Source organism: Eretmochelys imbricata, chromosome 21, assembly GCF_965152235.1.
Source record: "Eretmochelys imbricata isolate rEreImb1 chromosome 21, rEreImb1.hap1, whole genome shotgun sequence".
In the NCBI taxonomy this organism is placed as follows: Eukaryota; Metazoa; Chordata; order Testudines; family Cheloniidae; genus Eretmochelys; species Eretmochelys imbricata.
The window spans coordinates 16,127,254-16,138,020 of NC_135592.1; positions in this window are offsets into that span (position 1 = coordinate 16,127,254).

Genomic DNA, 10,767 nt, shown 5'->3' on the forward strand with positions numbered 1-10,767 from the left:
GGATGTGGAAAAATTGGAAAGAGTCCAGCAGAGGGCAACAAAAATGATGAGGGAACTGGAACACATGATTTATGAGGAGAGGCTGAGGGAACTGGGATTGTTTAGCCTGCAGAAGAGAAGAATGAGGGGGGATTTGATAGCTGCTTTCAACTACCTGAAAGGGGGTTCCAAAGAGGATGGATCTAGACTGTTCTCAGTGGTAGCAGATGACAGAACAAGGAGTAATGGTCTCAAGTTGCAGTGGGGGAGATTTAGGTTGGATGTTAGGAAAAACTTTTTCACTAGGAGGGTGGTGAAATACTGAAATGCGTTACCTAGGGAGGTGGTGGAATCTCCTTCCTTAGATATTTTTAAGGTCAGGCTTGACAAAGCCCTGGCTGGGATGATTTAATTGGAGATCAGTCCTGCTTTGAGCAGGGGGTTGGACTAGATGACCTCCTGAGGTCCTTTCCAACCCTGATATTCTATGATTCTATGGAGATCAGCACCCCACGGTGCCAGGGGCTGTACATACAGCTGGGGAGAGCCACTCCCTGCTCTGAAGTTCTAACCCAAAGGGTGGGATGGGAGACAGGCACAGAGAGGCAGTGATTTTTCCCCAGGTCACCGAGGAGCAGAGCTGGAACTAAAAGCCACATCTTGTGAGGCCCAGTCCATTGCTGGGTTAATGAGGGTCCTGACAGCCAAGCTGGAGGGTGTTTCTGACTGGAGGGGGCTGTAGGCCTTCAGAGCGAGAGATGCTTGTGTCTTTTCCCCTGGGCTCTGAGCATCTAGAGCATGAGACGCTGCAGGTTTAGATGCTCTCCGGCAGGAATACCAAACAGAACTGGCTGGGCATTTTCCATCAGAAATTGCAGATTGGACAAAACCAAGACTTTTCATGGGAATGTATTAGTATCAATGAAGCTTCTGTGAAACTAGAAACATTTTACTAGTAAAAGTATGTAAGAGAACACTGAGAAGAGAAAATCAGTAATAGTACTCACATATATCACTTTGTATCCATAGATCTCCAATTGCTTTATAAAGGTGGATAAGACAACTATCTCCTCTTTCTGGATAAGGAAAACTGAGGCACTGAAGGCAAGTGACTTGCCCAAAATTACACAGTGAGTCTTCTTCGAAGCTTGGAACAGCACTCGCCAGGCCTGGATCCCAACTCCCCACTCCAGCGACTGAACCGTGTTCAAGAAATAACTCCCACTGCACATGTGAACACCAAGCAGGCATTCTCAGAACCATAGACATGAAAGGCTAGAAGAGACCTTGTGGGGGTCATCTAGTCCAGCACATTGCACTGAGGCAGGACCAAGTAAACCTGGACCATCCCTGACACATGTTTATCCAAGCTGGTCTCAAAACCCACCCCCCACCCCCAATGATGGGGGTTATTATTCCAAGGATTCCTCCTGCTTGTGTTAACCTATCGATCAACAGACCATGAGGTCACATACTAATATTTTTGACACACAACACAACTCCACCTCTTTCGTCCAGCCTCATCAATCCATCAGGGATTCCACTGACATTCCAGCCATCATGCCGGGTTTCATTCTGTGCTGCGCTACATCATAATCTCCATCATTTACTATCACCTCTAGATCATCTCACCTTTTCTCCAGGCTCCTGGCCGCTGTGCACAGCCTCTTGAATATTCTCCTTCCTCTTCTTTATTTCAGAGAAAATCCATCTTCTCCCTTGGGCTGTTGGAAACACCTGCCAGAGAGAGAGAGAGGGGAGTCCCCAGGATAATGACACAGTTGTACACTCAGTCAACAACAGCACATCTCTTTGCTACTGGAAGAGGGGATGGGGGCAGGTCCCCTCCTGCTGCAGGTGCAGTTTCCCTCTCTTCCCGAGGAAAGCGACTGTCTGGGAGGAGCCACACACTTTAGGGGCTGAGTGTGGATGTGCCATATCCCCTCCCTCCCAGAACAGTAACTCTGTTATAATATTTATCAGGCTGCAACGCTAGAGACAGACAATGAAGAGCATGGAGGTGAAGTTCCTTGGTTAGAATAAACTGAATGGAAAACAAAGAAATGACAGTCGCTCAAAGGGGACTAAGCTACAGCAACCTACAGCTGCTTTACTTCTGAAGGAGAGCCTCCGCACAGGTGTTTAATACACTTTAACATCACACCTTTAGTTAATTCAGCTTAATTTGTCTGAGTATGCCCTAACAGCAGTGTCAGTGTAAGACACAGGAGGTAACTGTCCTGCTCTACTCAGCACTGGGGAGGCCTCAGCTGGAGTACCGAGTCCACTTTTGGGTGCCACACTTTTGGAAAGATGTGGGCAAACTGGAGAGAGTCCAGGGGGAGATCAGCAACATTGATAAAAGGTTCCAAAAACCTGACCTGTGAGAAAAGGTTAAAAACATGGGCATGTTTAATAAGAAAAGGCAGCTGTGGGAGGACCTGATAAGTATTCCGGGGTCTTATATGGAGGACAGGGATTAATTGTTCTCTGTGTCCGCTGAAGGTAGGACAAGAAATAATGGGCTTATTCTGTAACAAGGGAAATTTAGGTTAGATATTAGGGAAAACTTTGTAACTCTAAGGGCTGTTGAGGTCCGCAATAGGCTTTCCAAGAGAGGTTGCAGAATCCCCATCACTGAGGGCTTTTAAGACCTGTTTGGACAAATACGTGTCAGGGACGGTCTAGGTTTAATTGGTCCTGCCTCAGCACAGGTGGCTGGACTATATGACCCCTCAAGGTCTCTTCCAGCCCGGCATTTTTATGATTCTGTGAATGCCTGCTTGGCACCCTGCTTGGCATTCACATGTGTGGTGGGTGCTATTCATTTAACATGGATAGGATAGAGGGTTGGGACGGGTGGATTCTATTCCAAGCTTTGAAGTGGACTAGCTGTGTAATCTTGGGCAAATCACTTGACTTTAGTTCCTCAGTTTTCCCCATCTGGAAAGAAGAGATCTTATCTACCTCTGTAAAGTCATTTGAGTTCTATGGATAAGTGACGTGTTGAGTATTACTAATTTTCTCTTTTCGGTATTCTGTTATATACTTTAACTAGCAACATTTTTCCATCTGTTTTGACAGACAACTGAGTTTTTCACTATATGAAGTTTTTCAAGGAAAGGGTCTGCTTTCCACAGAACATTTCATCTTTCGGGGGGGGAGGGGGGAAGGAACACCCAAAACTGGCCCTAGTGCCTCATGGGAGTTGAAGTTTGGAGTCCTTGCATTCCCATTCTCCTGTACAGAGGGACTTCCCCAGCCAGACTACATCTGCTATGATGCACCATCGCTTCTCAGTAGAGGGGAGCTCTATCGTGGGATATGTAGTTCACGCAGGGACCCCAGCCTATGGAGAAGAATGGGAGCACAAGGAACTTTAACTACAGCTCTCATGAAGCACCCCGGCAGTGTTTCCAAAATGAAAATTTCAGTCAAAAGTTCTCAAGTTTTAATTTTTTGCCCCCCAAAATGGAAATTTTCCAGGGGGAGGGGATGTTTTCTGACCAGATCTAACTTTTAGCTTGCAATCCTTCATGCCAGCCCCTGTCTTTGTATGTACCGGAGACACAATATCAACACCCACTTATCCCATTTACCTGTTCTCCTTCCCGGGTTGTAAGTGACTAGTAACTACAGTTTGCTTGTTAGTGCCAAGCCCGGGGAGCCCAAAGAGGCAGGAGGCAGAAGCTCAGGTGCGTGTCCCAGAACGCTGCCAATTCCATTGGACCTCCTGCGTCACCGTGGCTTGACGTTAAGAAGATCCCAGTGCACGTGTGGCATGATAGGGAACATTTCACAGAAGTCCCACTGAAAATATTTGTCCCTGCACGTCAGAAGGCAGGTAGACCGCAAAAGCCAAATACAGCCTGGGCATAAGCAGGCACAACGCCATTGGACTCACTTATGCCAGGACCGAATTTGATGGTGTGGCTTTAGGAAATCCCGGCCTACTTTCAGCCATGCAGAGAGGGAGGGGGAATCTCGGGGGAGATGTTACGTAATGGTTTAGCAACGTATACCCCCAGTCATAAATATAAAGCGAAGGGTAAACACCTTTAAATCCCTCCTGGCCAGAGGAAAAGCCCTTTCACCTGTAAAGGGTTAAGAAGCTAGGATAACCTCGCTGGCACCTGACCAAAATGACCAATGAAGAGACAAGATACTTTCAAAGCTGGAGGGGGGAGAAACAAAGCCTCTCTCTCTGTCTGTGTGATGCTTTTGCCAGGGACAGAACAGGAATGGAGTCTTAGAACTTAGTAAGTAATCTAGCTAGAGAGGTGTTAGATTATGTTTTCTTTAAATGGCTGATAAAATAAGCTGTGCTGAATGGAATGTAGATTCCTGTTTTTGTGTCTTTTTGTAACTTAAGGTTTTGCCTAGAGGGATTCTCTATGTTTTGAATCTGATTACCCTGTAAGGTATTCACCATCCTGATTTTACAGAGGTGATTCTTTTTACTTTTTCTTTAATTAAAATTCTTCTTTTAAGAAACGGAATGCTTTTTCATTGTTCTTAAGATCCAAGGGTTTGGGACTATGGTCACCTATGCAAATTGGTGAGGATTTTTATCAAACCTTCCCCAGGAAGGGGGGTGCAAGGTTTTGGTGAGGATTTTGGGGGGAAAGACGTTTCCAAACAACTCTTTCCCAATAACCGATTAAACGTTTGGTGGTGGCAGCGAAAGTCCCAGGGCAAAGGGTAAAATAGTTTGTACCTTGGGGAAGTTTTAACCTAAGCTGGTAAAAATAAGCTTAGGAGATTTGCATGCAGGTCCCCACATCTGTACCCTAGAGTTCAGAGTGGGGAAGGAACCTTGACACCCCCGTATGACACAACTTGGCAAAGTGATGCAACGAGGGTGTGAGTTATGGAGCACTAACCTAATAAGGGGTGGTGCACAGCTTGACTCACAAGAGTGTAGGTGCTTACGTGATGACACCTGATGCATGCCAGGGCTCCAGATCACGTGGGTCAGTTGGATACTGGGGACAGCTCGTACAGGTACACGCCTAGTCACCCCACACCTGGGTGCAACCTGGAACCATGTAGTCTCAGGAGTGGAAAGGGCCTCACAACGACTCACCTCTTCCACAAAGGGGAGTCACTCCTCTTAGAACTCTCCCTGTGGCAATTTTCACTTGGTGCCTGGGGACTGTTGTATTTAGATGGACCAAAGGTGTTAACATTAAACAGTGTTAAACAAAGTGCAGGGTTTTGTATACAGAGACCACACTCTGCTTAGTACCATGGCAAACAGACCATCAAAAATCCTCTTACCTTTTATTAAAGATACAGAAAAGAAAGAAACAGTTAGAGCATTTGAAATGTAAAGTATTAAGTAAGGCTCTCATCTGAACAGCTTGAGAGTTTTTAAGAGGGAAAATCCCTGGGGTGACAGTCTCTTAGACGGCAATAACTGTCCATTTTGGAGAAAGAAAGAGGTTGGTTGAGATGGGATGGAGCTGCTGCTGCTAGAGTCAGATCCCGTTTCATCTTAGGTGGTGGCTGGAATTCAGCTGGAGCTGGAAGGAGTGGCGATGCCACCTAGGTCCGTCTCTCTGGCCCGGTCTGGTCAGGATTAGGACAAAGGATGTCTGGAGTCTCAGGAGACAGTGGAGGGTGGTAGCCATGAAGGTGAAGCTTGCTCCAGTAGCCTCCTTCTGTTCTTCCATATTCTCCTCCTCAAGCCTCTTCCTTTTGGGGTCCTTAAAGGGAGCACTGGGTGGAATAGCCCATCCCCTCATTATTTTATCCACTAATTAGGCCTAATATCCGAGACAGGAATTTTGGTTCATGAATTTTCAGTTGCACATTTTCTGGTTTTACCATGCATGATTTCAACACAGTCCTTGAGCCATATGAGCAAGCCCCCCTTTTGTTTAGACTAAGTTAGGGTTTTGTGTGTCTCCTTTTTATACCCTTTCCCGAGCAACAGTATAGGTTTTGTGACATTTTATGAACTTAAATGAAAAACCATGAAAAAAAAAAAAAAAAGCACAACGCAATTGAGGGTAAGTTGTTAGGCCCAGTGATCACAACAGGACTTAGATCCATTACTTGTAACCTGCACCTCTGGAGCTCTATCCCGGCATTACCCCGGAACCTACCGCAGACACACCTACACGCCCAGAAGAAACACCCCAGAGCAGTGCAATATGCTGGCTACTGTGCGGCCCACTGCCCTCTATTGGATGGAATCAGATCTGGCTGGGTATTTACGTCACCACTTAGCAGCTGGAGGTCCCATAAGAGCCATGCACCCTACACCTACTGACGGCCAATGGGAATTTTCCACTAGCCTGAGTAGAAGCAGCAGGTGGTTTTGGACCTCTATGAAGACCGTACGTTCTCTTCACCATGCTGGGTAAGCTCATGACTGGATCTTACAATGCCGCCACTAACGACATATTCACCAGCTTAATTATGGGCTGGACCCAAAGTCCCTTGAAGTCAATGCAAAGAGTCCCATCGATCAGGCCCTTGGTGAGTACCTGGCCCTGGTAGTACTTGGGAGTACCTGGCCAGTCCTCACTCCACTATCAATGGCAAAATTCCCACTGACTTTGCTGGTAGGCACTTAGTGCAAGATTGTTAAAAGGTATTTTGGCATCTCACTCTCCATTGAAATTAACAGGAGTTAGGCACCTAAATACTTTTAAGAGTCATACCATAAGTAAGTAGGGGCTAGCCAGTATCCAACATCAGTCTGGATTTCTAGAGGGCAGGATCTTTTCAGCAGAAACAGTGTATTGTTAGCAGGCTTTAGACAATGCATTCATTACTAGGTTTGGGGATTATCTATTACAAAATGAGCCTGTGAAACCTGTATGGACCTGCTTCAGTTGTCTCCTTCTCCATTTATAGGACAGCGTGAGGCTGAGAGCTTGAGGATGTGCTCTAAAGCCTTTCCCCTCCAGGTCACTGGGTCTAAATCAGCCCAGCTCACTGCTAATCAGAAGTCATTTTCTGATGGCAAGTGATTTTGGTGGGTTTCAATCTAGTTCCTTGTGGACAAGCACCCACATCCCACTGCTGTCGGCACTAATCGGCCATCTCGTGAACAGTCTCAGCAGAGGCCAAAATATAAACGGACTTAAGGGCTCCACTTCTCTTCCAGCTTGAGAGCTGCCTTCGGAGTTAGAGCAGTGTGGGGGAGCACGCCCTGCCACTGCTCATGCCACAGCGTTTGGTGGAGAAATAGAAGGTCTCAGCCTCAAGAGGCTTTGGTTTTCCATGAGCCGGATCATCTGCATGCAGAGTGACTGTGAAACACGCAGTACAGAGAAAAATAAAATCTCCCTGCAAGCAAAGTTCCCGGAGCTCTTAAAACACACGGGGGCAGATTCTCGGCCCTGCTCCGCTCCCTTCATCCTGCTCTGGTTCCTGTGCCACTCTCCCACCCCAGCGCCTCGTGACTGAGACACGATGGGGGCAGGAAGGGACAGAGAGGGGCAACTGCCGAAGTAGAATGTGCTCCAGCTACCACCAGCTGGCGGACAGTCCCTTAAGGTGAACCTACCCTGCAATAAAAAACCCACGGCACCAAGTCTCAGAGTCCAGGTCAGTGGTCGGGAAGCTAAAAAATTGCAGTGTAGGCATTTGGGCTTGGAAACCCTCCTCCCTCACCGGCCATGCAGTGTAGACATACCCCGAGGGACCAGAGCCAGTGGCACAAGTCAGAGCAGCGCTCAGGCCCAGAATCAGAAAGCTGTACCTGGCTCCTCTCTGGTGTCAGCTGGACATGAATTAACACTGAATACAGCCCACTGTACATATACCAGCACAGACCACCCGCAGAAAGTCTCTACTCACGTCACACACTGGCCGTGCTTCTATAACGGTGTGTACAAGGCCCAGGGACAGGTCCCCAGCTCCCGGTCCCCAGCTCCCCCACACTGACAGGTCAGTGCAAAGTCTTGGCTTTCCAATGCATAAGGGCAGGTGAGACTTGTATTGGCAGCTCTCTCGTGAAGTGCAATCAGACCCTAGTTTTCTCTTCCTGTGAGAACCCCTCTCCCCCGACCCAACAGGGGGAGGGATAGTTCAGTGGTTTGAGCCTTGGCCTGCTAAACCCAGGGTTGTGAGTTCAATCCTTGAAGGGGCCATTTAGGGATCTGGGGCAAAAGTTGGGGACTGGTCCTGCTTTGAGCAGGGGGTTGGACTAGATGACCTCCTGAGATCCCTTCCAGCCCTGATATTCTATGACACGATAACACTTCTCTTGGAGCACTCAGACTTTTAGGGCCAGCCCTTGCCAACGAGGGAAAGGAATGGTTTCAGATGGTCCAGAGAAGGTGGATGGAGCAAGGTCTGTCTAGCTGGAATGACACTGAGCACAGAAAACGTTTGCTGTTGAAGCAGCAAGGAACAGACTCGCACACGATATGCTGGAGGGAGAACGTGTAGGAGAACGTGAGGTAGGAAACCTTCTTGCACTGGCCCCTAGGGCAGTCGTTCCCTAACCGGTCCATGGAACCCTTGCTGGTGATCTGCGGAGAGCTGGCTAGTCCCACAGTGCTGTCTCCGCCTCACCTCCAGCTGCTTTCATTGCATCAAAGACCCTTCAGATACATTAAATCCTCTCCAAGCTTCACTTATCCAGGTCAGCAACTGCTGCCCTGGCTTGAGGGACCATATGGGACTGTAGGTGGGAAGGGAGAGGGTCCACGCGATCAGGAGGGAGACTGATTGGTAAGGGAGAGGAAGGGTCCAAACCATTCACTAAGTTGTAGGTTAGGCTATGGACACATCTGGGAATCCCTGACCCAGAAAACACACCAGAGAACCCATGTGATCGTTCCCATCTCTAAACCAAGATCGTGGAGCTCGTGTTTCAAGTGAGCTGTAGCTCACGAAAGCTTATGCTCAAATAAATTTGTTCATCTCTAAGGTGCCACAAGTACTCCTTTTCTTTTTGCAGATACAGACTAACACGTCTGCTACTCTGAAAACTTTCCTCAATGATCCTTTCTTCAGCAACTCTGATAACCAGTTGAAAGCCAGGGAGTTTTATAGAGGGCTTCCTTACCCAGAACCCTTTACGAGAGTGTCAGCCCATCATACATAGCAAAATCCTCCAAAATAAGAGAGATGAATTGTAGCCTTGGGTATGTGAAAAGACTCGTCTAAACCTGACCTTAAGTGTTCAGTGAGTGTTGGGAATGACTGGTTCTGCTGATGACGGAAGAACTCAACTGGGGTTCAGCGTTAGGAACAAGTTTAGGGAACACAAAACTGTTGAATTTTCTTCAACCAGTTCCCTTCACTGCTGAAGGCCTGGGTAGGATGGGAGGGTTAGTCCCATGTACACTCCTTACCTCATATCCTGGGACTTGCATCTGAATCACAGAAATGAGCAAAGAAAAAGGTCTATTAGCTTCCCTTTCCCAGAGTTCCCTGCAGTGCATTAGCCAGAGTTGTAAGGCCAGAGAGAAGGGGTGGTGGGAGTCCACCCGTGGGAATTAAACCCAGCTCTGCTGTGGGATAGAGCACTGGCTTACCCTACACAGCACTTCATGAGAGGCAGGGGGTATACTTCAAGGTGGCCAAAGCCATGTTACTGGGCTATTTTCTGAACACTGGGAAGTAACAGGTGAAATTTCAAGGTCACAGAAGCTCTGGCTAAAGGGAACGCACCCCGCTGTCTGACCCTTCTGAAGGACTCCCATGGCTAGCCACCAGCATGGCAGCTAAGATAACCAACCCACCCCCCCGGTCCCTGAGCAGCTCACATGGTGGGATATGGCTTGACAGGTGGTGGGCCACTCCTGCTGGTCCAAAGTGCCCCAGGCTCCTACCAACCCTCCCCTGCATTCAGAAGAGTCTGACCATCTGCAACCACTCTACTGGAGCAGCCATCTGGGGCACCATCCTGCCTCCATTGCACAGGAAATGCAAGCAACTTCTTGGGGGTCTCAACACAGACCTGGCCAACTCAGTCTCCCCCTAGAACAGCAGGAGGCAACCCCCTCCCTGATCTCTTCCCGCTGAGTACAGGGGATGGGAAGGACTTTTCCAAGAGAGGCCATCGCTGTTCCTGCTTTGCTCACACCCGAGAGGTTATGCAATCAGCAGAGGGGCACCTGGCACGTTAGCCAGAGCTGAGCTCCCTTGGTAGCTAGAGTCAGTGAGTGCCATTGCTTTTTGAGTTGCTCCCCACATTCAGCAGAGCTGAGCCTGTGTTGTGTCTGCAAGTGGTGGTTTGATCAGTTCAGGCTGGCATGCTGAGCTTGCCTTGTGCATGGAGTTTTGCAATCGGTACTATCAGCGCCGCGTTGTTTCCATCTTGCCTGAAGATTGCCACGCAACAGGTCTAGGAATACATTGGACATTCGTCAGAATGGGTTTTTGTGGTGCCTAGAAGGTGCTGCGGAATCAACCTCAGGCTGTCCTGTACCTTCATCACAGTGGAGATTCCCTGGGGTCTGCCTTGTGTGTCACATTCTCTGCCGGCATTCCTGGAGGGGTAACACCCCACCCTTCTCTCTCAGGTGCCCTGGCACAGGAGCCCAAGCACTGCCTCATCCACGCCCCTCCCCATTTCTGAACTCAGGTGCCCAGCTCCGTGATTTGCTTGGTTTGCTGCAGAATTAATAGAAAAGCTCCCTGCCCACAAACGTGTGTCCCTACATTAAAGGCAGCTTCGTCCCGTGCTGATGTTATTAAGCTAGTGAGTTGCTGCAGCTTCCAGGCATCGCTAGATAAGCCGTGTGAAAGCAGCTCTCTGAACATCGCCCCATCTGTGCCAACAAGTTTTGTTCTGCCCCACCTGTGTTCTGAGCTGCC